The 25,133-nt window shown below is 40.1% G+C and overlaps 1 protein-coding gene across 1 annotated transcript in view; it reads right to left on the reverse strand.

Annotated features, from left to right (window-relative positions):
- Positions 1–24,752, reverse strand: part of USP54 (ubiquitin specific peptidase 54) — a 108,349-nt gene extending 83,597 nt beyond the window's left edge. Inside the window, 1 exon segment of the mRNA XM_043982360.1 lies at positions 24,705–24,752. The gene's annotated coding sequence lies outside the window, so the exon portion shown is untranslated.
- Between the last annotated feature and the right edge of the window lie 381 nt (positions 24,753–25,133).

The raw sequence follows: 25,133 nt of genomic DNA on the forward strand, positions 1-25,133 counted from the left end.
TTCAAATCTGGCATCAGATGCTTGACACTTACTAGCTGTGTGACCCTGGGCAGGTCATTTAACCCCAATTGTCTCACCAAAAAAAAAAAAAAAAAAAGACTAGTGTAAAGGAAGAGAATGGAGTTTAATGTCGAGAGATTTGGAAAAGAAGAGTAGAGGGGAAAATGACCTCACTAGGAATGGCCTCCATTTTCATATAATTCAGATCTACTCGGCTCCACTAAAGATTTGATGTATTTACTACATAAGGTGACACTATTAACCCAGAATGACTTCATACTGGAAAAAGCACTGGAGTTAAAAGAGCTGAGTTAAAATTCTTCATATACTTACTTGGTTCTGGGAGCCTGGCCCCCACAAGGCCCCCATTTATAAAATGGGATAATAATTGCACCCATATCAAAGGGCCATTGTGAGGATCAAAAAGATAATGTGTTGAAGTGCTTTGCAAACCTATATGGCAGGGCAGCTAGGTGGTGCAGTGGATAGAGCACTGACCCTGGAATCAGGAGGAACTGAGTTTAAATCCGGCCTCAGACACTTGACACTTAACACTTACTAGCTGTGTGACCCTGGGCAAGTCATTTAACCCCAATTGCCTCACCCCCAAAAATCCCCCCCAAAACCCAAAGCAATTATATGGTAACTATTAATATGATTACTATAGTTCTGTCTCTTGGTCAATATTGGTACTCCCCTCAAGATATAGATCACAATCCTTTTACATCAAAAAGAGACTTTTCATCACCCTCAATCCAATTGGCATATGCTCTCCAAACTTATCAAGGCTAGTTCTCAAATGAAAAGCATGCAGTCCATCACCCTAACCCTGAAGCCTTTGTAATTTCATAAGACCTAGCAGAGCTTGCACTCCCTCTCGGTGGCATGGGGCATTCAAAAACCCAGGAACCACCTCCATGATAGAAGGCAACAGATGACGCTTTTAGTTAACTCAAAATTAAAGAAAATTTTACTAGAAAGTATTAACTTCCCAGGTGTAGATATGGAAGAGGCCATGACTCTCAATTATACTTAGTCAACAAATGTTTATTAAGTGACTACTATGTGGTGGGCACTGTGTTAAGCACCATGGATACAAAAAGAAACTAAAGACAGTCCCTGACCTCAAGGTTTAGAGGGAAAGATAATGAATTTGGTTACAGATGTATTGGATTTGAGATGTCTATTGGACATCCAGTTCAAGATGTCTGAAAGGCAGTTGGAGATGTGAGATTGGGGGTCAGCAGAGAGCTGGGGACAGGAAAGGCAGATTTGAGACTCATCAGCACTGAGATGGTAATTAAATCCATGGGAGCTGATGTGACTTAGTGACTTAGATCACTAAGTGAAATAGTAAAGAGAAGAATAGAAAAGGACTCAGGACAGAACCCTGAGGGATACCACCTATGGTTAGAGCTCATGATGTGGATGGAAGAGGATCCTGCAAAGGCAAAGGGTCCAAACACATGTAGTGAGAGATGGAAGGCACATCTGGCCAAAAGGCAGTCTGGTTCCTCTTCTCAGCTGAGGAGCAATCTGGCTGTGTAGAAGGAAGTAGTAGACAGGACAGGAGATGGAAGGCTCATGTTCAGAGGATACAGAGTGAGCATCTTCTTGTTATTATTGTGGGGTGCCACCCCCTAAGGATCCAGGAACCTCCATATATTTCAATTTAGGGGGACTTCTAATTAACACCAAGGGTAACATACCAGGGATTTAAAAATTCCCCTTTTCACTCCCAACACCTTTCATTTGTCCACAGGCCCATTTGTCTAAACTGTTCTTATTTCTTCAGGACTCTAGCTTGATGAATGCTAAATACTGAGGCTCATGCAGTTTTGTCTTTCAGCCTGCTTTGAGGACAACCTGTCGCCACTAGTTCTCATTCTCTGTCTGACTGAGACTCCGAATACATATTCAATAGTGATTTTCTTCCACTTCAGTAGAAATGGGTAGAGAGTAGAGGAGAAAAAAGATACCTAACTATTATAGCTCCTTTGACCTCCACAATCCTCCCACTGCCCCCCCATCTATAAGATTAAAACAAACAAAAGTTACCTCCACATGCACAGTCAACCCAAAGCAAAATATTATCAAAGCAAAACCCAACTATTTAGAACATAGACCCCTATTTATTATTTTAGGGTTAGAACAGAATTGCATTTTTTGATATTGCCAATCACTGCCTATTCCTCAAATACTCTAAATTGTATCTTCACTTACATTATTATTTCATGAAGGCGAAAGGAGAAATGGAATTCCACCTTATAATTACATATAACCTCCCTACTATCAACACTAACAAATCAGTTAAAAGGCTTGCTTTAAAAAGAAAAAAAAAAAGGGGTAGCAATAATTCTTTAGCTTCCCAGGAATCACAAATGAAAGATAGCACAGTTATCCTACAACACATCTAATGCCTTAGAAGTGGTTTTTCACTAAATTTTCATTGCATAAGGCTTTTTTTGTTTTGAACACTCTTAAATGTAACTGGGCTGTATTTATGAACAGCTACAAACAAAAGCAAGATCTCAAATGTATTTCTGCCTAAATTGAACTGTGGGAGGGAGGTAGGAGAAGACATCGCCAGCTTAACTCATTTCTGATGAGAGAGCAGTGGTACTGACTGGTACCACACTCCAGTGTAAGGGAACAAGCACATGACTAGGAAAGCAACAGAAGCCACCAAAGGGGGGGGGGGAATCTTTAACACACACACACACACACACACACACACACACACACACACACACACACACTCACTCTAGAGAAAAACCAGAATTAGTGAATATTGATATTACTAATTCTTTTGGGAATTCTAATAATATGGTAGAAAGAGCGAGCCGGGTTCATGTCCCAGCTTCAATATTTAGAAGCTGTATGACCATGGACAAGTAAGTCATAAACTCTCTGACCCTCGGTTTCCTTATCAGTAAAATAGAAACAATAATACTTGTGTTCTCTCCTGGGGGGGGGGGGTTATGAGGAAAATTATCTGTAAATCATAAAAAGCTACCTAAGTACAAACTATTTATGAGTTATATCTTTTTAAACTTTTTTTCCAATTAGCAAGACTGATTTTTCTCTCTCTAAGACCTCATTTTGTAAATCGATTCCATCACCTCTCTGTCAAAGGATAGGCAGCATGCTGCATCATTGGTCCTTTGGAATGGTGGTTAGTAACTGAGTTAATCAGAGTTCATTTCATTCCACATCAGTTTGAGTTATATATGCTGGCAAACTCCTACCTGAATAAATTGAAAGACTTTCCCAACAATAAAATCCCACTATAACAAGCGGGATTGTTAGACACTTGCTACAACAATCCTACACTCCCTCCTCACCTTCCACAAAAGGGACTTTCTTCAGCACTGCTTCTGGACAACATGGGCTTAAACATGAAAAGGAAACGGATCTTGTAATCCAACTGCTTGAAGTTTCAGAGCAAAATACTCCAAGTGACACTAAACTTTTTGTTTGTACATCAAATGCTGCTTTAGAGGATCAAAACATGTCCCAAAGAATGCTGCTGGAAAGCCCATTAAGAAAATATTTCTCTCCCTCTAAACTCTAATTGAAAATATGTTCATTACACCAACTTTACTTTCAAAAGCTGTATGGAACCCAAAATAGCAGGTGCTACCAAGTAAAGCTATCTACTCACTAAAAATAAATCCGAGAAAGCATCTGCTTTTCTGAAATACTCAGCAAACCATTTCTCCAAATTGACAATATATTGCCAAACTCTTAGTGAGTTTCAACAACATTCTGCTGCTAGAAAAATAGTTGATTAAAGAAAAGAAAAACCTCTCTTTCTGTTCTGAAATGGGTCTTTCTTTATTTTTGTAAAGTATATAAATGTTGAAAACAACCAAAAAGAAATCACAGATAATTATATATAAAAAGGGGAATTTTAAAAAATTCAAGACAACCCTTGACTTTAACCTTCAATAAATTTAGGAAACCTATTAGAATTTTAAAACATTGTAACAAATGAATCCCAATTCCCTTATCTTAATAACTGAGAAAGGTAGATATATAGATATAACCTATATCAGATTACCTGCTGTCTAGGGGAGGGGGGAGGGAGGGAGAAAAATCTGAAATTGTAAAGCTTGTATAAACAAAAGTTGAGAACTATCCTTACATGTAACGGAAAAAATTAAATACCTTATTTGTAAAAGAAAAAAAAATACCTGAGAAAGGGCCAGAAGGGGACAAAAAGTATTATCTAAATATTAATAATGTGAAAATGAAAAGAAGGCTCAGGTAGAAGAAAAGGCCAAAACAAAGCATGACTCTCACCCACTTCCACTCCTTCCCCCAATACAATAAGTGAATAATCTTGACTTCTCAAAACCAGTTCTAGTTCTTACATTCAGCCACTTTTATTTTCAGTTAAGAGCACTCACACTCAGGCATCAGCAGTAGAGGACAAGACATTCAGCCCTCCAAAAAGCAGGCTTGCCGCTATGACACAAGCAGGGCAGTACAGTACAGTACATGGGAAGAAACAGAGTAGCAGAGAGGGAAGGGGCTGACTACCTGCAGCTCTTAACAAAGGAAAACTGTGACTAAGCAGCCAGGGTTTCCCCAACAGGAAAGCTGCATGCAGAGCGGTCCTTTCTACCACCCACCAGGACCCAGTACTGACAATGAAAGATAAAGACAAAAAGACAGGGCCTCTAATTAATTATAAACAAAGTGAACTTAAGGAGCTAACCAGTGAACCATGAAAGGGTACATCACAAACTTTATTAGAGCCCCGAGAAAAGCAATTTATGGGGCTATTTCCTCTGAACACATTCCTGACCACAAAGGTCTTACAAACTTTAATGGAGTTTATGAAGGAGGTTGCCAGACAATTTAAAGAGAAAGGACAATCACAAAAAAGAGAACCAAAGGCATTCACAGTGATTTACAGTGGCCAATACCATAATCACATCACTATCTGCATTCAAAATTTCAGGATTTTCTGGGTTTTATTTGAATTAAATCACAACTGAAAAGCAAGCCACCAATTCCCACTCCAACTGTCTAAAACAGTCTATGATGCCACTGAAAAGAGGGGTACTATTAGACTCGAGAGACCGAGTTCAAAAACTGTTATCCAACCAAAGACAACGTTCCAAATATGAAAGGCCCCATTTGTCTCTAGCCCCTTCCATTACCACCAAAAATAAACAGCCATGGGGGCTGCTAGTTTGTGCAGTGGCCCTGGAGTCAGGAGGACCTGCGTTCAAATCTGGTCTCAAATACTTACTAGCTGTGTGACCCTGGGCAAGTCACTTAACCCCAAATGCCTCCCCAAAAAGAACAGCAATAAGAGTCTCTGCCTTCAAACAAGTTCTCAATTGAGTCCCAGAATTTGGACAAAACAGGCAGCAGGAACCTACCACATACTGGGGGCAGCTAGGTGGCACAGTGGATAAAGCACCAGCCCTGGATTCAGAAGGACCCGAGTTCAAATCTGACCTCAGACACTTGACACTTACTAGCTGTGTGACCCTGGGAAAGTCACTTAACCCTCACTGTCCCACAAAAAAACCAAAACAAAACAAACAAAAAGAACCTACCACGTACCAAGTACAAGGGACACAAATATAAAAGTAAAAGATAAGCCCCCTAACCGTCAAGTGAATAGGTTGAGGGAGCCTAGATTGACACATCTACCTACCCTTCCCCCTCCTCCTGGTAGGTCACCTGCCTATAAAAGTTTTATTCAGAAAGACCATTTTTATAAGCATAGTATAGGCAATGTCAAAAATAATGCTATCAGCAGAGCTTTAACCAAAATTACGGCCTCTATATTTTCTATATGTCTCAAAAATAAAAGTTGGCTGAAGAAAAACAATGTGATTAAAATTTTTTACTACTCTATAACCACGTTACACAAGACCAAAACCATTAAGCTGCTGGATTTCATAGAATTACAATTTACTCATGAAACTGAAGAACTAAAGAAAATCAGTCTTTTGGCAGCACAAGAGGAGGTGAAGTATTAAACCTCAGTTCTCTGCCCTGAATTCCCCTCAGCATTCTGAGTCAGCTTCCCTAGTGCTTATGAGTATAAAGCCAAGCCCCAGTTTAGGAATCTTGGTGTCTGATGGTGAAAGCTTCTAGGCAATCCAGAAAGAGCAGAGGAGGAGACTAGGGACACAGATGAAGCACTTCATTGGGTTGCTAGCTACCACAGCTGTAACACAGCTGGGTGCCATCATCTTTTATATCTTCATCAGGTAAGGGAGATAGTACAAAAAGGAAAAAAAGGAAGAAACAATAGAAGCAAGGAGAGAGGAGTGGTGGAAAACCTTGAAAAAATACAGAAAAGGTACACAGTGGATAGAACACCGGCCCCGGAGTCAGGAGTACCTGAGTTCAAACCCGGCCTCAGACACTTCACTATACATCAGTTCATACAAGTCTTTCCAGGCCTTTTTGAAATCATCCTGCTTGTCATTTCTTATAGCACAATAATATTCCATTACCATCATTGTTTAGCCATTCCCCAATTGATGGATGTTCCTTTGCAAAAAAATTAATTTAAAAAAGAACAAAAGAAAAAAATTCAAATAATGAAAGCTTTCCTGAAAGGTTGTCACATGTGAAGTCTGTTTGTGTTCCCTTCTCGCCTTAAAGTCCTAGCTCAGCCACAGGCTAAAGCTAGACAAATACTAGGCTACCTATGAGGATTTTTGTTTGTATTATTTCAGTCAGTGGTGGTACAATGGAAAGACAAGTGGACTTGAAACTAGTAGATGTGGGTTCAAAGCCTATCTCGCTACAGAAACAGAATTTCAGAGTGGGAACAGACTTGGAATAGTCAATCCAGCCAATACCTGAATATGTTTGTTTTATTTTTTGTTTGTTTGTTTTGGTGGAGCATTGTGACTTTCCCAGAGTCAGACAGCCAGCAAGTGTCAAGTGTCTGAGGTCGGATCCAAACCCAGGTCCTCCTGAATCCAGGGCCAGCGCTTCATCCACTGAACCACCTAGCTGCCCCAATACCAGAATATGAATGCCCACTCTAACATACCCCAAACAATCTCAGCTGGAGGAAAACTCATGATTTCCTAAGGCAATCCATTTCAACTTTGAATAGCTCATAGTGAGGAAGATTTTCTTGACATCATACCTCAATTTGTCTCTTTGAAACTTCCAACATGGCTCCTAGTTCTGATCTCTGCTGCCACATAGAACAGGTCTACTTGCTCATTCACATGACAACCCTTTCAATGCTTGAAAAGAGCTAACAACTCACTTCCAATTCTTCCCTAGGCTGAATGTCTCCACTTACTTCAATAGACACTCATATGACACGAGTTCAAGGCCTTCCACTGGGTATTCTCCAGCTAATCAGTATCAACATCCTTCCGAAACTATGAACTCAACATAATCCTTCAGATGTTGTCTGACCAGAGCACAGAAGATCTATTACTTTCTTAAAAGTCAAACTCTTTGGGGCACACTAACAATTCAAATTAAGTTTACAGCTCACTAAAATCCTACATCTTTCTCAAATGGCTGTTTAACCATGCTTCCCCATTTTATACAGTGTAGCTAAAATGTGAAATCAAATCAAAGACTTTACTTTTATTCCTACTGAAGTTCATTTTTATTAGATTCTAGCCCATTGAGATATGTTGGATTCCTAAGCCAATCATCAGAGTGTCTGCTATTCCTCCCAGCTTTGTACCATCTGCAAATTTGATGTGCATCCCATTTTTACCTTTACTCAAGTCACTGATAAAAATGTTAAAAAACTCAGGGACAAGAACAGACCTCTGGGGTACCCAATTGGAGACTTCTAAATAAGTTGCCATTGGCAGCTACCCAGAGGCCAGCCATTCAATTAGTTTTGAATTCTCTACCTTCTCCATATGAGTATGAGATGTACTTTCTTTTTTTGTTTTTTTTAGTGAGGCAATTGGGGTTAAGTGACTTGCCCAGGATCACACAGCTAGTAAGTGTTAAGTGTCTGAGGCCGAATTTGAACTCAGGTACTCATGACTCCAGGGCTGGTGCTCTATCCACTGTGCCATCTAGCTGCCCCAAGATGTACTTTCAAATGCTTTGCCAAAACATCAGCAAATCCTGTGTAAACCATTCCCTTGAACTACCAATTCAAGACTGTACCATGTCAACAAATTTTTTAAAAGGTAGTCTTGGGACAGCTAGGTGGTACACTGGCCCTGGATTCAGGAGGACCTGAGTTCAAATTTGGCCTCAGACACTTGACACTTACTAGCCCTGTGATCCTGGCCAAGTCACTTAACCCTCACTGCCCCCCCCCCCAAAAAAAGGTAGTCTTAACTGACCTGCTGTTGATAAAGTTGTACTGACTCTAGGTAATCACTACTGCCTTTTCTAGAAGATCACAAACCATCTCCTTACCTATGTTACAGAATTTTCTCAGAAATCAAAGTCCTATTAACTTGGCTTATAGTTTGCAAACTCTATTCACTTTAATTTTTTAAAAATTGGGATGACTTTTATACTTCACCAGTGTAGTGGTATCTCTCTGATTCTCCATGATCTTCCAGTTATTACTAACAATGATTCAGGCATCATAACTGCCAATTCTTTCAGTGACCACGGCTATAGTTCATCTGGGTCAGGGGACTTGAATTCATCAAGGGCAGCCAGGTACTCTCATCATCTCCTTCCTTAGCCTGGGTATCAACTCCCCTCCTATTAGATTTTTTTTTGCTTTTTTTTTTGCCAATGCAAAAGTCATTATTATTACTTTTAAGTTCATAGATATTAGTTTTGAACCTCAGGTCTAAGCAAAATTGGGCAAAGGAGAAGGAAGAGTTGGGCAGAAATAAAGAGGGAGAAACAAGGAGAAAAGAAAAGAGAAAAATTTCAATGTATAATGTCAGAAGACTACCCATAAATTGTTTGTGATCTATTACTGCTCTAGAATCTGCCAAGCACAGTGAATGTTAGAAATCCAAATACACACAATACAAGACCCCTCAAAGATCATCCATGCATAGAAGTTTACACTTCCTATTCCCTGAAGCAGAAAAAGCATGCAGGTCTAACTAGGCAGCCCATACATTTAACTCTCTTCTAAAGGTCAAAGTCTCCCACTGCATCTGGGACTATCTCCAGTCCTCCTGATGTATATCTTGCCACTGGACCAGATGGCTCTGGAGGAGAGAGTAAGGCTGATATGCACGGCTCTCCCTCACTTAAATCCAATTCACTGTAAGTCATGACATCAACTCCCCATGTCAAGGTCCTCTTCAAGAACTAAGGAGGACCACCCCCACCACCAACAATCACCACTACAATACCACCTTCCTGGACCTAAATACTACCCCTAACTCCTTTCTTTTCCATTCCATAAATCAAAGAGGTTCTCCCTCCAGATGGTGATGGCATCCAGATGTGTTTGTTTGCAACTGTCATTGTGCTGATTGAATTATGCCCTAGGGCAGGAGTTCTGAACCTTTTTTGCATCCTAGACCCCTGGCTGTCAGACAAAATATGGACCTCTGCTTAAAATAATGTTTTCAATGCATGAAATACCTAAGATTGCAATGGAAACCAATTTTATTGAAATATAATCATTGACATATTTATAAAAAACAAGTTTATGACTCCTAATTTGATAAAAACTACAGTCTGGTAGAAATGAGGCAATTACCAAAACCTTAAACTACATTCCAAATCACATTCTAAATGGATATGTGACTTTAATATTAAAGATCATAATATACATAAAATTATGAGAGAAGCAGACCATAAACCTCTTAAGGTAAAGGCAAGGGATATATTCTTAACCAAACAAGTACTAGAAGAAATAACAAAAGATAAAATAAATAATTCTGATTACATGAAACAAAAAAGCATCTTCACAGACAATGCACTTAAGAAAAGAAAGGAAGTGGTTGAATGTGGAAAAAAACCTTTGCATCAAATTTCTCTGATAAGAGTTTCATATAAAAGCTATATGAACAATTAACAAATATGTGCTAAGACCAATAGTCATTCCCGAATAGATAGTGATCAAAGGATATGAACAAACTGTTCTTTAAAAAAATTCGGAAGTACTAACAACCACATGAAAGAATGCTCCAAATGACTAATAATAAGAGAAATGCAAATCAAAACAACCCTGAGGCTTTACTTCACATCCTGCAAACTGGCAAACATGACAAAATATGACAGCAGTCAATGCTGGCAAGGTTGTGGGAAGATAAGCAGACTGATACATCATTGGTAAAGCTGTGAATTGGTACAACCATTTTGGAAAGCAATTTGGAATTATGCAAACAAAGTGACTAAAACAACACAGAGATTCCATTGCTAGGGCAGCTAGGTGGTGCAGTGGATAGAGTACCAGCTCTGGAGTCAGGAGGACCTGAGTTCAAATTCGGCTTCAGACACTTGACATTTACTAGCTGTGATCTTGGGCAAGTCACTTAACCCCAATTGCCTCACAAAAAAAAAAAAAAAAGAAGAAGAAGAAGAAGAAGAAAGAACGAGATTCCATTGCTGAGCTTATAACCCACAAAAGTCAAAGATAAGAAGAAAGTACCCATTGGCACAAAAATATTTATGGCAGCACTTTTGTGATAGCTAAGAATTGGAAACAAAGTAGATGTCCATCAACTGGAGAATGTGCAAACAAACTGTGGTACATGAATGTAGTAAAATATTATTGAGCTATAAAAAATAAATGCAATGAATAAAGAGAAGCATAAAAAATATACTATATGAACTAATGCAGAATGAAGTAAACAGAGCCAAGAAAACAATATATACAATGATTACAACAGCATTAATAGAAAGAACTATACAAACAAAAATACATTTTTCATTTCTTTTTTTTCAATCTTAATAGTATTTTTTTCCAGTTACATGTAAAGACAGGTTTCAACATTCATTTTTATAAGATTTCTAATTCCAAATTTTTCTCCCTCCCTCTCTTTCCTTCCCCCCTCTCCAAGATGGCAAGCAATCTGATATAGGTCATATACGTACAATAACATTAAATATATTTCCACATTAGTCATGTTGTGAAAGAAGAATCAGAACAAAAGGGAAAAACTTCAAGAAAGAAAAAAAAAACAAAGAAAAAGTAAAAATAGTTTGGTTCAATCTGCATTCAGATTCCACAGTTCTTTTTCTGGATGTGGAGAGCATTTTTTATCATGAGTCCTTTGGAATTGTCTTGGATAAAAATAAAAATTTTGCTAAATTATACAGAACAAGCTGGACTCAAAAGAAGAGATATGAGAGGATGTGCTTAACTCACCCCTTGGAGGAAGTGGGAGTCCATAGGTATTGCATACTTCATGTTTTCAGATTTTTTCATTGTATTCATGGGTTATGCAGATTTTTCCTTCTCTTTTTTTCTTTTTTTTTTTGTATTAAAAAAAGTTTGCTATTTGGGATGGCTTTCTAAGGGAAGGATGATGAGGAAAATGATGATGATGATGTAAGAAAACCAAGATATCAATAAAAACTTAGTTTTAAAAAAAGTTCATGGACTCCTGCCCTAAAATACTGCAGAGCCTCCTAAATGAAATCTATAATCACTCAAGAGAGTTTGGCCTAACTATGTTGGAAAAAAACAAGCAAATGAAAAATGCCTCCAGGGAAGGCTACACTAACAACTGGATGGACAACCCATACAGCTGATGTGTCAGCACAACCCCTGCAAATGGAGGGGAGCAAGCCACATTCCCTTGGGTAATGAGATTGTAGAACTGATAGATGAGTTTCTCCGTTGGTAAAAGGAGGAAGTTCTTCCAGAGTCACATCAAATTGCCTATTATCCTGTGGCTACCCCCACCCTCTTGAAGCTCTTTGTTCAAATCTGTCACATTTTGGGAAAGTCACCCTTTGCACTTAAGATGCAGGGAAATGGTGGCAGCAGTGAGTATTCACCTTCCAAAAGTCTAGAATGATCAATAACTAGAGCTAAAAAATAAGTCATGAACATAGCTGTTGGGTCCCAACACTTTTATGGACTCCCTTTGGTTTACTAGAATTCTCCCCATTTCTTTATCTGAAAAGTGTGTGCAAAAATGGAAGACGTTGAAATTCACATTCATCCTTCTTAATAAGATTTACAACTCTCCTCCAACTAAAGAGGTATTACTACAATTCTGATCTGTTATCAGACACCACTGTGCAATGGGAGTTTTTAATTTCTTTTCTTTTCTTTTCCTTTTTCTTTTTTTCCAGGGTAATAGGGGTTAAGTAACTTGCCCAGAGTCACACAGCTAGTGTCAAGTGTCTGAGGTCATATTTGAACTCAGGTCCTTCTGAATCCAGGGCTGCCGCTTTATACACTGTGACACCTAGCTGCCCCTTTAATTTCTTTTTTTATTTTATTTTATTTTATTTTTTGGTGAGGCAATTGGGGTTAAGTGACTTGCCCAAGGTCACACAGCTAGTAAGTGTTAAGTGTCTGAGGTCGGATTTGAACTCAGGTACTCCTGAATCCAGGGCCGGTGCTTTATCCATTGTGCCATCTAGCTGCCCCCCTTTAATTTCTTAATAGCTGTAAAATTCTAATTTCTACCACACTTAAGCAAATAATTTATATATATATATACACACACACACACACATATATATATATATACATATATATATATATATACACATACATATATATATATATATATATATATTAGTGAGGTGATTGGGGTTAAGTGACTTGCCCAGGGTCACACAGCTAGTAAGTGTTAAGTGTCTGAGGCCGGATTTGAACTCAGGTACTCCTGACTCCAGGGCTGGTGCTCTATCCACTGCGCCACCTAGCTGCCCCTAATTTATATTTATTGAGTATGTATAAAATTAGTAAATTCCTTCCCGATGCAGTTTACGGTTGAGTAGGGGGATTGAGTGTGTGTGCATGCATGCATGCATGCACGCGCCCACACACACGCCATAATGCAAAACAGATAATGCTAATTGCTTAAGTGAAATAGAGAATGCTATTGTGAAATATAAAGAAGAAAAGATTAATTTTTGGCTGGGAGCATAAGGAATGGCTTCATGGCCTGAAAGAATGTTGGGCACATGGTTTGCCCAACAGTGATAAACACTGCTGTCATTCTGTCAAAATTCTTCCTATGGGGGGGGGGGCATTTTGGTTAAATAAGTATTGAAGAGAGAAGGATTTCAACACAAGCAGGGCACAAAAGGGCATTTCAGGCACAAAGAAATCCAGGAGACAGAAAAATACAGGTCCCGAAGGAGGACAAGTAGCAGTAAGTGGTTGGAGCATAGAGTATAGAGGCAAGTCAGGGAAGAGAAGGCTGGAAAAGCCAAGTGGCACTAAATGCAGGGGACCTTGAGAGCCAGATTAAGAAGTTAAGGCTTTATTTACCTGGAAGGCAATAAGAGGGATGAGAAAGAGGAAAAAGTGGAAACATAAGGCTGGTTAAGAGGCTGATCCAGCTGTATGTGGGTCATGACAATGATAAAAGAAAGAGAAGGGGAGGCAGCTAGGTGGTACAGTGGATGAAGCACCAGCCCTGGATTCAGGAGTACCTGAGTTCAAATCCGGCCTCAGACATTTGACACTGACTAGCTGTGTGACCCTGGGCAAGTCACTTAACTCTCATTGCCCCATCCCACCCGCCAAAAGAAAAGAGAGAAAGAGGGAAGGATGGGCATGAGAGATATTTTGGAGGCCAAATTAATAGGGCTTTGGCATTTGATGGATGGGGCACAGAGCAGAATAGGAAGTCAGAGAACCTACATTCATAAAATGAAAGGGTCTGATTATATTATCTCTAAGGCTCCTCCCAGTTCTCAAAAATATATGTGGATTTTTTTGCCTCATCTTCCCCAGTATTCTAAACGTTGTACAAATTCTTTTTATAAAACCAGGACACCTATGCTTAACATTTGCACTTTAAATTAAGCTAAAAAAAAACAAGAGTTACTGCCACCTGGTGATACAGAGGGCTTTAAATGGTGAGCATTCTTCCAACACTCCTCTGACATTATTACCTACATGAGGACAGGAAAACAACTTCCATGTGCTCTGGTCCACCATGGCCCCTGAAGCAAGAGGCCCTGTGGCAGCACTGCTAATGACTGCACATCTCTCCATATAAGGTATCACACATCTACCTAAGCAAAAATCGGACAAATGCCAAGGCCTCACCACTAAGTGGACTGCCTGAGCAGATGATCAAAAGCAGCCTGAATGAGGGAAACATGCATGGCCAAACTTAGCAACAAACATTCCTGTCAGTCTGTCAAAATCCCTCTCCCTGTTTTTTGGCATGTTTCCATGCAGCACACATTAACTGGAGATGTTCAGATCAACTGCCTGATAAATGGGCTGTCTGCACTCAAGAGACGGATGCCACGGCTCAATCTACCTGATAGGCCTGAGAACAAGGTCAAAGTGAGGCATTAAGAAGAGGTGGCATCACGCTCAACACTTGGGCTCTAAGTCAGGAACAGGGCCCTTTTAGGAAAACATTCTAACTTTTCTTAATGGACAAATATCTATAAGCCTACTTTATGTTTCTGTGTGTGTAATATTATGCCATATATTATGTATGTGATATATGAAATACATGCTATGTGTAATATGTAATATATACACATTTATGTATGAGACACACAAGTGCAAGAAACAGTATGTATTAGTTAAGATGCAGAAAAGGAGGAAGAGATCACCTTATGGGAGGTTGTACAGAAAAGGGTTCCTAGAAAACTGTGGAGCTGGACAGGACCTGGAGGGGCATAATTTCAAAAGGCAGTGAGGAAGCTGGGGGCATTCTTATTTGTTCACGCTACTGCTGGGGGCATCTGTATCTCTGTGGATGAGAAGAGGCAGCAGGTAGAAAACACAGGCTGCTACTCTACTGTCCAGCTACAGAAACCCCTTTCTTTCTCCCTACTCCCCTTCACTAACCATGCTCCTGCCCAATTACTCCACTACCAGAAGGTCCCCATAAGATCGTTCATCTCTGGCCTCTGAGCCAATTCCTGGAAGACTTCCCACCTCATGGTCTCTCACAGCTGCTACCACCTTTCCCTCCTCCGAGCTAACATTCCTGCTGCCTCCCTGCCCTGGGCTCCCTGGCCAGCTCAGGGGAGCCCAGCACCCAGCACTAGAACACTTAAGAGTCCTTATTGGATTGAATCCCTCCCTCTGACCATTTCAGGGCCTATGGCAGGCTTATAGCTATGTCAGAGGCTTCATTTGTTGGGTTTCTACACTTCACAGATACTCAATTCGACAAACATGAAGTACTTAACATACACTCAAGTCACTGGGGATACACTACGCAAATGATTAGAAAGTATACAGAAGACAATTCCCACGATCTTTATGGCAGTTTTATTTATGATAAGTCTTTGATTTGTTAAAGCAGAATGTCAAAGGCTAAACAAAGGCTCTCCTCCAATAGTGGTCTTCCACAGGTATCAAAATTAAGCCATTTATTAAAAACTATTTGGGGCAGCTAGGTGGCTCAATGGATAGAGCACTGGCCCTGGATCCAGGAGGACCTGAGTTCAAATCCAACCTCAGACACTTAACACTTACTAGCTGTGTGATCCTCGGCAAGTCACTTAACCCCAATTGCCTTACCAAAAAAAACCCCAAAAGCTATTTGCCAAGAACTGTGCTAAGAGCTAGAGAGGCAAAGAAAAATAAATACACGGTTGCTGCCCTCAAGAGCTTCCATTCTGATAGGAGAGAACATGCAAACAACTATGTACTTTTGAAATACAGATTAGATGTAATCTTAGCTGGGTGGAATGAGTCCTGGGAGAAGCCTGAGAAAAGCATCCTTCGGAAGATGAGGTTAGAGCATCAAGCCCAGGCTCCAAAATGAAATCAGTGAACATTCAGAAGAATTTGGTCTAACAATCCATACTGAAAAAATGAAATGGATTAAAGATGCTATGCTATGCAACTGAAAGGACAAGGTCAGACCTCATCTCTCAGTATATATCTAGGACAGGCACTGCAAATGGACAGTAAGCTAGACCCCACTGAAAACCCTGGCACATATAGGAACTTAATAAATGCTCACTGACCAATAAAACAGGATTGAAAAAGCACTTATTAAGTACTTACCATGTACAATGCAAGGTGCTAAATGCTGGGAATACAAATAAAACTAAGACAGTCCTTAATCTCAAGAAACTGACATTCTATAGGGGGAGATAACACATATACACTCTTTCTTTTAACAAATGGAAATGGGGGCAGCTAGGTGGTGCAGTGGATAAAGCACTGGCCCTGGATTCAGGAGCACCTGAGTTCAAATCTGACCTCAGACATTTGCCACTTACTAGCTGTATGACCCTGGGCAAGTCACTTAACCCTCATTGCCCTGCCCCCCCCCCAAAAAAAAACCCCACTGGAAACCTACTGAAGTATAAGGCTTCATACTATAGTCTTCTTAGGCTACTTTACTTAACTATTTGTATACCGTGGGTGATTCAATGTGATGAGATTCTGTATGATGGAGCTAAACAAAGCTCAACAAAAATAAGTTTTTTTAAAATGACCAAAATACAAGACAAAATGTAAAAATGCAAAACACAGAGCCATTAGGAGAGGATAAACTTAAGGAGACAGAGATCATTTTCAGTGATGAGAACATATGGAAGTGTGGCATCAGGAAGCAAGAAGAGACAGGCCTAGAGCTTCACTTGGGTGAAAAACAATTTCAACAGGCTGGGGGTGAGAGAGAAGTTCTAGGTATTCCTTTACAAACAAGTAGATGGGAGAGGATAGAATGATGTTGTGGTTTAGTCATTTTCAGTATGTCCAACTCCCTATGAAGCCCATTTAGGGTTTTCTTGGTAAAGACACTGGAGTGGTTTGCCAAATCTCTGCAGCTCATTCTACAGATAAGGAAACTGAGGAAAAGTAATTAGTTGAGCTTTAGCTAGATGGTGTGAGGGAATTCTCTCAACTAAGAGGAATGTGACCTCTTGGAAAGGGTATACACAGGGGTCCAAATAACTACAGGTCAAAGATGGGAAGTCAAACTGAAAGGGAAATTTATTAATAAGCCAAGCAAAACCGCTTCCTGATAGCAGATTCGGTTTCCTAGGGTACAGATTTAGTTTCTATAACTTTTCAGGCCCATTTAGAGTACACAGCCAATCAGCAGTATTCTGAGTCAATTTAAGAAAGATAAGTTTGTTGGGTTTTTTTAGTGAGGCAATTGGGGTTAAGTGACTTGCCCAGGGTCACACAGCTAGTAAGTGTTAAGTGTCTGAGGCTGGATTTGAACTCAGGTACTCCTGATTCCAGGGCCAGTGCTCTATCCACTGCGCCACCTAGCTGCCCCAAGAAAGATAAGTAAAGTATTTCACAGGAGAAAAGGGTAGAGAAAGGGGAATCAGCAAAAGGAAAAAAGGAAGTTTCTAAGGGAGTACCTGCTAAGCAGCTGTCAAGGTGTGTTATCAGAACGAGAAAATGTTACCTATTCAAAGCAAGAGGACAAGAAGTGACCAAATACTTTCATAATTATTAAGGGAGTCCATTTAACGTAAGACAGTAGGGTTGAGGCAACCATTTAGATGGGTCGCAGGTGTCTCTTACCTAAGGATGACAAATAGTTGTTGCCAAGCTGGATGAGGTCATCTGATTTACCATGTTCTTATCTAGTTTCTAGGATTTTATTTCTCACTAAGCTGGGTGAGGGAATTTCCACTGTTAGTCCATCAGGATGTTTCAAAATGATTGCGTGTGGCTTTTTTCCTCTTTTCCTATACAACGGTTAAAACATAAGAAGTGGAGTGGTGTGAAATAAGGCTGGGAAAGTAGGCTTGGGCCAGATTAGGGAAGGCCTTGAATGCTGTGTTTTATCCCAAAGCAATAGGGAGACATTGAAGGTTTTGAATGACTAGAATTAAATGGTCAAACATATGTATGAGTTAGATTAATTTAGCAGCAAGATGAAGAACAGCCTGCAAGCAGGGAAGATAGAGTCTGTAAAAAAATCTTCAGACTATTCCAGAGAAACACAAAAAGGGAAGGGATTGTATTCCCCAACTTACAGGCGAGGAAAAACCAAAGCCTTGAGTGGTAAAGATGGATATGGACTATAAACAAGTTAGAAAAGTTACTAAAAATTAAATCTTATGTTATTAATTATGGTTTCATTTTGTTTCATGTTAGTTTTATCAATTTTAAATAGGTTGTAAATTCTCTGAGGACAAGGTCCAAATCTTATACTCTAACATTCAAAAGCTCTCTCACAACCAGCCCGAGCCTATTTTTTTCCAACTGGCTGTTTAAAAAGACACACAAATAAACAGAAAAATACTTTTCTGACCAGAATCTGGAATAAAGCCTGACCAAACTCAAGTTTGCCATTGGCTGAGTCCCCTTGGAGAGATACCTATTATGGTCATTTGAGTTATGTTAATTAATGCCTAGACCTGTGCAATAGAGTCTAGTTGCTGGTTAAAAATGCCCCTAGATACCCAGCCCTTTAACAGGCCATTACAAACCAGCCATTTTCCAGGCAAAGATCAGAGAATGAAGAGTCCATCCTTTAATAGCCCTTTCCAATTCCTCAAATCTCGATTACCCACTATGTGCAAGATAATAAGCTCTCAGGGAAATTATCATCTGCTGAGCGAGGTACTGGACACGAATGCAAATACAACACAAGGAAAATTGGAGAGTGAGAGAATACAAACATCTCAGGACTGAAGGTCAGGGAAGGCCTCATCCATGCAGCAATCACTTCAAATTTTAGCACTGACTACAAAATGGGTTTGGAACATGCCAGTGGACTAAGTCTCCAGGAATATCAAAACACAGAAAGTCAATCAATATCTTACTGAACACCTATCATAAGTAGGTTGTTCTTTGTATCAAAGAATGAATACAAATATAAGCAAGCAAGCTACTCTCACCCCTCAAGAAGCTTATATACTGATGGAAGCTGACAGCACAACCCGGGGAATAGTCACAAGGGTAGAGTGTTTTGGAAAGAAAATGAAGATGGGAACAAGAAGGGAAATGACTGAGATGTCCTCATCATAGAAAGAAGGAATATGGGGGAATGTGGTAGTGTTGATTTGATGACTATTCTTAGAGCTAAATCTGGAAAGGGGGTGGAATTGAAGAAGTATGAGAAAAGGCCATGCAAGATAAGGTGAAGCGTTCCTATCTGTTGCCAAATCTTGTTGATTCTACCTCCACAGTACCTCTTACATAGGTCCCCTTTTCAAATGGCCACCACCCTAGCTGTTCAAGCTATTCCCTGTCTCCTGGCCTACCGCAGTAGCCCTATGTGTCTCCCCACCTCAAGCCTCTCTCCCGTCTCCAATCTATCCCCCACTCAACTGCCAAAGTGATTTTCCCATAGCACTAGTGTGACCAAGGCATCCCCCTGCTCAGTCATCTGCAAAGGCTGCTTCTGTTTGGTCTTTAGAGCACTTGATCACCTAGTCCCAAATTACCTTTCCAGTCCTTCTTCTTCCTTAAAAATGAAGAACATGGAGGGGGGGGGGGCACGGCTAGGTAGCGCAGTGGATAAAGCACCGGCCCTGGATTCAGGAGGACCTGAGTTCAAATCCGGCCTCAGACACTTGACACTTACTAGCTGTGTGACCCTGGGCAAGTCACTTAACCCCCATTGCCCCACAAAAAAAAAAGAAGAAGAAGAACACGGGCCTCTTTCAGTATGAAACATGGTCTTTCTCTCGGCCCCTTTACTTTCTTCGTCTATCGTCTTACTCAGCTGAATGGAAGCTCTCTAAGAGCAAAGACTCATGCGCAGTATCCCCAGCGCCTAGCAGAGGATTGGACAGAGTTGATGGACTGGCAAATTTCAAATAAAACATATCAAAAAGTATTCTTTTAGAAGAGGGAGAGATGACAACGAATATAACTGACCAGCTTTACAAAGAAGATGGGATTTCATCAGTCTTGAAGGATGGATAAGATTCAGAAAGAGGAGGTCGGACAAGATGAGTGGTAGGGTAAAGAGGGGAAAATATACTAAATGTGTTCTGGTTAAATAGACCTGGCTGCTTGGGCCAGAGCTCTAAGAGAAGAGTATAGAGAGACTTATAAAGCCAGATTGACAGGTACCATGAAAGTGAGGCTATAGATTATAAAATATTATACCTGTGCTCAAAGATCTTCCAATCATTTGAAGAAACAAAACTAACACGAATATGTTTGCAAGCAATCACACAGATTATATAATTAAGCACAAAATTTTGTAGGAGTCAGAACATTCTATAATGAGTTCTATAATCCCAGCCAAGACACATCAACTCTGGGTACTCAGCTTCCATATCTATAAAAAGAGCAGGTTGGACTAGCTCTTAAATTCTCTAATTCTATGACTATCAAAATGCTATTAGGAAAAAAATTTCAATTAAAAAAAATACTATTAGAGTTTGGATGTATCCCATTTCTCTGAAGAGGTGGAAAGCCCACAGGCATGTCTTTTCTGACTTTTTCAATGTACTGATCAGTTTTTGTTTGTTTGGTTTTTGCAGGGCAATGAGGGTTAAATGACTTGCCCAGGGTCACACAGCTAGTAAGTGTCAAGTGCATGATGCCAAATTTGAACTCAGGTCCTCCTGAATCCAGGACTGGTGCTCTATCCACTGTACTACCTATCTGCCCCCCTAATCAGTTTTACTGATTTTTTCTCCCTCTTTTTCTTCTTTTAAAATATTATTTGCTATAGGGATTGTTCTCAAGAAAGGGGAGCGATATTGGAAGAAATTCAACATATCAATAAAAATGCTTTTCAAAAAAAAGTCTGGGGGAAGAGAGATCAATGAAGTGACATGGGGCTCAGGATAAATCAGAAGAAGTTTCTCCTGTGAAAAAGCAAAACCAAAGATGACCAGATAACAGGACAGACAGAGTGGGGAATCAGGGGACTATTAAAGTTTAGATTGACCAACTAGATATCAGGATGGACATACATAAGAAGTAAGCAGTGATAAAATTCTATATCAGGAAAGTCAATTAGGCGTGACTACTACCTGACAGGTGCTAGGAGACAGAGATAACCCCAAAGGTCAGGACCCTCATTCCAAAAAAATCCTTCTCAATTCTCAGGAATATGACAAATATCCAAACTTTTCTCACCCCACCCCAAAAGGGAATTTTCCCGTTTTCAAGTGGACACCCCATCTATCCTCTATAAAAGCTTTTGCCTTCTCTCTGTGCGGGGAGGAGAATGTTTCTAAGCCACCTCCTTCCCAAGGGGTGAAGTCTTTGACTTCCCACTCTAGTGCCAAATAAAAAACTACTTTAATTCTAATTTTACTTTGTGCCAGAATTTAATTCTTTTTTGAGGAAAAAACCCTAAAAACCACCATCTTTCCCCCATGACAGAAAGTCAGGAGCTTATTCCTGACACAAGAAAATGTGAATTGAATTGGGTCTTAAGGAATGTCAGATGCTATAAATGATTTGTTAAAATAATAATATATAAAATAATAACATTCCCTCAATCAAATTAGTATTCCTCTGAAAAACAGGAATAGTATTAGTTTAGCATCATTTGCTCCTAGTGAATCCATGCTACCCTCTACCACACTGCTTTTTCCTAAAAGTCACAAATAATTTTTTAAAAAGTCACAATATTGGTTTGAAGCATCTGAGAATTATTTGATTTAATTTCTGTAGCCATTTTGTAAATTCTCAAATTATACCAGCATCAACAAATTTAGAGGTCTGTAGTTTATAGAATTCATCCTTTTTTAGAAAGTGAAGGTAACAATGGCCTATCTTGAACCCTTCCACAATTCTCCTGATTGTCATGATTTCTCAATAGATTATCAACAGATGCTCTGAGATCACATATTCAAGTTCCTTTGGCACCTTGATATTTTATTCATCTGGCTCAGGAGCCATAAATTCATTTTAAAACAGCTAGATTCTCTCTTACTATCTCAATTATTTTGTGTTTCGATTTCCCCTTCACGTTTTTTGTGTTACCCTTTCTCATTTAAAAAACTATTCTCCTTGCTGCCTAATAATAAATAATACCCATGCTGTACAGTTCTACTTTTTTTCAGAAGTTTTCAGTGTATAATCACTCATCATCTTAACTTTGAGGGGTAGGTAAGGTAGTGATTACTACCCCATTTTGTAAAAAAAGAAATTGATGCACAAAGATATTTACTTTGCCTCAGGTCACACATATAACCAACAGCATCTTAAGTGTTGGGGGGGACTTTAGGTAGAGATTACCTGGCCAAATCCCCTTATTTTGCAGATGAAGAAACTGAAGCCCAGAGACAGAAGAGTTTAATGAGACAACTCAGTGGCACAGTAGATAGAGTTCGAGGCTTGGAGTTGGAAAGACCTGGGTTTAAGCCTTCCCTCAGATACTTACTGGATCCGGAAGAAGCCTCTTACCCTCTCAGCTCTCTCCAAAGTTAATCCTCATCCTCCTTGATATATCTGCAGCCTTTGGCACTGTTGACTGAGCTTTTCTCTTTGATATTCTCTAGGCCTGGTTCTCCTACTTTCTGACTGCTCCGTCTCAGTCTCCTTTGCCAGATCCTCATCCAGGTGAGGATCTCCCAGTGCTCCACTCTGGGTTCTCTTCTCTTCCCTCTCTATATTATCTCACTTGGTGATGTCTTTGCTTCCCAAAATTTGATGAATATCTCTATGCAGATAATTCTGTTCAGCCCTAAACTCACTTCTAATCTTGGGTCTTGCATTTCAAAGTAATTGCCTACTGGACAGCTGGATGTCTTCCAGACAGCCTAAATTCAACAGGCCCAAAATGGAACTCATCATCTTTCCCCCAAAACTCTCCCCTCTAACTTCCCTATTACTGTCGAAGCTACCATCATTTTCCCAGTCACACAAGCTTACAACCTTGTGTCATCCTTGACTCCTCACTTACCCTCTAACCCCCCAATTTCAATCTTTTTCCAAGTTCTGCCATTTCAACTTTCCTAACATTTCTCTTTTAATGCCCTCTTCCCTCCTGTGACACTGATAACGTCAAGATGTTGGCTCTCATCACCTCAGGCCTGGACTACTGTTGCAGCCTTCTGGTTGGTCTCCTGCTCTATCCTCCATTCAGCTACCAAGATGATCTTCCTCAAGAGCAGATCTCTAGTCAATAAACTTCAGTGGCTTCCTATCACCTCTGAGATCAAATATCAAAATCCTGTTTGGCCTATACAGCACTTGATAAGCTTGTCCCTTCTGACCTTCCCCAGGCACTGTATGATGCACTGACACTGATCTTGTTGGTGTTCCTAGGACACTCCATCTTCCCTCATTCTCCCTGTCTGTCCTTTACACCTAGCACACTATCCTTCCTCAGCTCCAATACCCAGGTTTCCTCAATCTCAACAAGTCTCACCTTCAGCAAGAAGCCTCTCCTAGTCCTCCTTGAGCTTAGTGCCTTTCCTCTGAGAAGACCTCCAATTTATCCTGTGTATATCTTGTTCACACATGACATCTGCCAATTGTCTCCTCCTCTTAGATTTTGAGTTCCTAGGGAGCAAGGACTGTTTTTTGCCTTTCTTTGTATTCCCAGGGCTTAGCGGATTGACTGCCTGGAACACAGTAGATGCTTAATAAATGCTCCTTGTGGTTGCCTTAGTTTCCTCATTTGTAAAATGGGAATAATAATAGTACCTATCTCACAGAGTTGTAGTGAAGAGCAAATGGGCTGACACACGTAAAATGTTTTGCAAACCTTTAAGGTACCTGTGTGATGATAATAAAGATATAGAGCATTTCTACAGTCCTTTAAGGATGACAGAACATATTAGAGATGCCAGCCATTTTGACTTCACTGAGCCTCAGTCTTCTCGTCTGTAAATGCGGGGGGAGGTCAGTCTAGATGAACTTTCAGTTCTCATAGCTCTGAATCTCTCATCCTAGGATCCGAAAATGTGAGGTTGAGTGGAAAATTTAATTACCCACTCCAGTAATTACTAGCACTGTGACAAGTGAGTAAGTCATTTGCAATCTGAGTCTCTCTGTAAAATAGTGATAACACAAACTACCTTTTCACAGGCTGTTGTGAGGAAAGTCCTCTGTAAGCCATAAAGCACTAGAGAAATCTGAAGGGTTACGACTGACTTTCACAATGTTTTATAATTACTTTAAATGGTAAGAACAAACATGAGAACATAGGTCTCCAGACTCCCACTCCAGTACTTTGTGCTACCTCCCTATAAAAAAAAAAAAAGTTCAGTCTCAACCCAGAATTCTTTTCCTAAAATGATGCTGCCTCTTGAAGCCAAACTACTTAAGAATAAACCTGACAATATATGCAGTAGGATTTGATCCACTTTTTTACTAATAAAATGTTATTCTTCAAATGCCTCGTGTATTCAGGGAAATTTACTTAAATCTAGAAAAATAAGGAAAGCCCAAGGGGTTCTAGAATCTAGGACAATGGACTTCAGTGATAGAATGAGTTCTACCAGTATGCCTCTAAATAGGTCCCAGAGTCCTTCATAAGAAAAAGAAGCCTGCGAGAGGCTTGTTTCCTGAAGCAGTGAAGTCAGTTAATTAGGTAGCCCATGGAAGGTCACCTCCCAAGGGCCACCCAAGCTACAGCAGTTTTATATGCAGGTTCTCCCTTGACCAGTCGAGCACCTCACTGCAATCCTGAACCTGGAAAAACAGCTGAGTGTGCATGTGTGCCACCTTCCCCCTGAAACTCTGAAGCCACATGTTTGGAAAGATTGCTATAAGTACTCTATTTTTTGCTACTCACAAAGTGCCTGCAGCTTCCACCATTTCCGGTTTCTCCCAGCTGGAGGACCTGCAATTAGTAAAACATTCACTGGGGCAGGTCTACTTAAGAAGGATGAGCTCATCTCTTCAGACATACACCTGATCTTCAGGAAGCTGCCCCTCCTCCAATAAGCAGGTCTTGGTAGCTTTAAAGGGACACACACAAGCTTTGCTAACTCTTCTACGAGGGGCAGAAGCCACACTTCCTGGTAGAGGAATGACACTGGAGAATCGCCTCAGCTACTTCACTCCCCTTCTACTACACACAAGCAGAATGTCGTCATACCTGCTAGCTGCTGCTCTTGAGTGTGCTCTGATGGCTTCTTGGAGAAAACCATTTAGATCTCTAGAATGTAGGTCAAGTCCTTTGTCACCCTCCCATTCTTACAGTTCCATGTGTATTTATAGC

This window comes from Dromiciops gliroides, chromosome 2, assembly GCF_019393635.1.
Source record: "Dromiciops gliroides isolate mDroGli1 chromosome 2, mDroGli1.pri, whole genome shotgun sequence".
NCBI lineage: Eukaryota > Metazoa > Chordata > Mammalia > Microbiotheria > Microbiotheriidae > Dromiciops > Dromiciops gliroides.